The sequence below is a fragment of the Drosophila suzukii genome, unplaced genomic scaffold, assembly GCF_043229965.1.
Source record: "Drosophila suzukii unplaced genomic scaffold, CBGP_Dsuzu_IsoJpt1.0 scf_5, whole genome shotgun sequence".
Classification (NCBI taxonomy): Eukaryota; Metazoa; Arthropoda; class Insecta; order Diptera; family Drosophilidae; genus Drosophila; species Drosophila suzukii.
The window spans coordinates 62,501-65,000 of NW_027255937.1; the positions used below are offsets into that span (position 1 = coordinate 62,501).

The 2,500-nt window shown below is 46.6% G+C and overlaps 1 pseudogene; it reads left to right on the plus strand.

The window, feature by feature from the left end:
- Positions 1 to 64: 64 nt before the first annotated feature.
- LOC139354991 (uncharacterized) overlaps positions 65 to 2,500 on the plus strand; it is a 3,185-nt pseudogene continuing 749 nt past the window's right edge.

Genomic DNA, 2,500 nt, shown 5'->3' on the forward strand with positions numbered 1-2,500 from the left:
GCAGCGACGCAAACGCTCACCACACTCAGTGGGAAGCCAACAAGCAACAACAGGGTGAGTCTCTTTTTAACTTCATCCTTGGCTCAAATCTATTTCTATGCAACAGGGGTAATACCCCCACCTTTATCACAAAAAAACAGTCATTGACCTTACCATGGTGTCAGGCAATCTGCTAGAAGCAGTCAGAAACTGGGAAGTCTCAAACGAACACTCTTTCTCTGACCATAGAGTTATAGAAACCACTTTATCACTAGACCCTCCTACTCCAGCTGAATTCGTCAACCTTAGACGTACCAACTGGCGCGCTTACAGGAAGCCCTACTAAACAAGCCCAAATGACAACAGGGATATACTCAATCTTGATAACATAGTAGGGATGTTCACGAATGCCTGCAACTCGGCTTTCGAAGCAGCCCACCCTAAACGCAAACCGAGAGGAACCAGAAAGCCTTCTTGGTGGATACAGAAACTTTCAGAACTCAGATCCAGTTGCAGAACCCTTTTTAACAGGCAAAAGCAGGAAATGAGGATCTAAAATGGCAACAGTACAAGTTAGAACTAGCCTCCTACAAGAAGGCCATAAGGAAAGAAAAAAGATCAGCTTGGCAGACCTTCTGCTCAAACATAGAGGAAACAGCCGATGCAGCTCGGCTTAGGAAGATCCTCTCCAAAACAACCCCCTCCTTGGGGTACCTTCAAAAACCAGATGGCTCGTGGACAGACTCTAGTGAGGAGTCCCTAAGTCTACTACTAGACACCCACTTTCGTCTCCCAGAAAATCATGGAGGTCTAAGCATTGACTTGGAAACGCTTCTTTCCGAACGCAACATAAGTTGGGCCATAAACAGCTTCAAACCCTTCAAATCACCAGGACCCGATCATCTCTCACCTGCGCACATCCAACACGCAGGTCAACTTGCATCAACTGGCTAAAGACAGTTTTCCGTACCATTCTTAGGATAGGAACGTTGCCATCAACATGGAGGGAAACAAAGGTAGTCTTTATACCCAAAGCGGGCAAAGCCTCGCACACGATGACGAAAGATTTTAGCCCCATAAGTCTTTCTCCTTAAGAGCTTTGAGCGTCTGATTGGACTGCACATCAGGTCAGTCATGGACTCGAAACAGTTATCAGCAGCGCAGCATGCATATTCAAAAGGCAAGTCCACCGAATCAACTCTACACGCGGTAGTCAGCCAAATCGAAAAGTCACTCAATCACAAGGAATACGCACTTGCTGCATTTCTGGACATAGAGGGCGCTTTCAACAATGTTCTCCCTACAGCCATAACCGAATCCCTCACCGACCTGGGTGTTGAGATCCAAATCGTGGAGTTAATCCATAAATTGCTGATGAGCAGAATGGTAACCTCCACGCTAGGAATCTCAACACAAACAAGGTTCGTGAACAGGGGAACCCCTCAGGGTGGTGTACTCTCCCCCCTGCTATGGAACATCGCAGTAAATAAGCTGTTGTGCTACATGGAAGGGGGTGGATGCAAGGTTGTGGCATATGCGGACGATGTAGCCATTATTTTCTCAGGAAAATTTCCTCAGACACTATGCGATCTAATGACCGCCAAACTTAAAATACTCTCTGACTGGACAACAGAAAGAGGTCTAGGGGTAAACCCCTCGAAAACGGAACTGGTGCTGTTTACAAACAGATACAAGGTTCCTCAACTAAACCCACCAATATTTAATAACTGCTCTCTCTCCTTCAGTGACAACGCCAGGTATTTGGGGTTAGTATTAGATAAGCGTCTGACATGGAGACTAAACAGCCAAGAGAGAACGAGGAAGGCAACAATTGCCCTCTACTCCTGCAAAAAGGCCATCGGAACGAAATGGGGCATGTCCCCAAAAATCGTCAACTGGATACACACAGCGATAGTTAAGCCTATTCTGCTCTACGGAGTGTCAATATGGTGGCCCGCGCTAATGAAGCAGACAACCACTACAAACCTAAACAAGGTACAACGAATGGCATCCTTATGCATAAGCGGAGCCCTTCGCACCACCCCCAACGAGGCGCTAAATGCTATTCTGAACCTTCCAAGTCTGGACTTAGCCGGCATGGAACGAGCTAAGATAGCTGCGGTTCGGATGAGGGACTTAGGACAGTGGAAACCCCAAATATACGGTCATGCCAGGATACTCGAGCAAGACACAATGATCCCACCCAGTACAGATCTATGTAAACCTATTGAATACATCCACACCCCCTTTGAAGCATTGCTCCCAACCAGAGAAGACTGGGAACAAGGCCAGCCGGGTCCTACAGAGGCAGTCTTCTACACTGACGGCTCAAAATTAAATAATCAAGTCGGAGGAGGTATATACTCCGAACAACTTAATATCAGGAAATCCTTCAGACTTCCGGATTACTGTAGCGTCTTCCAGGCGGAAGTATTTGCCATAATTGAAGCTTTGATGCTTCTGAACGATGCAAACTGTCAGAATAAACTGATTAACATCTATAGTGATAGTCAGGCGGCTA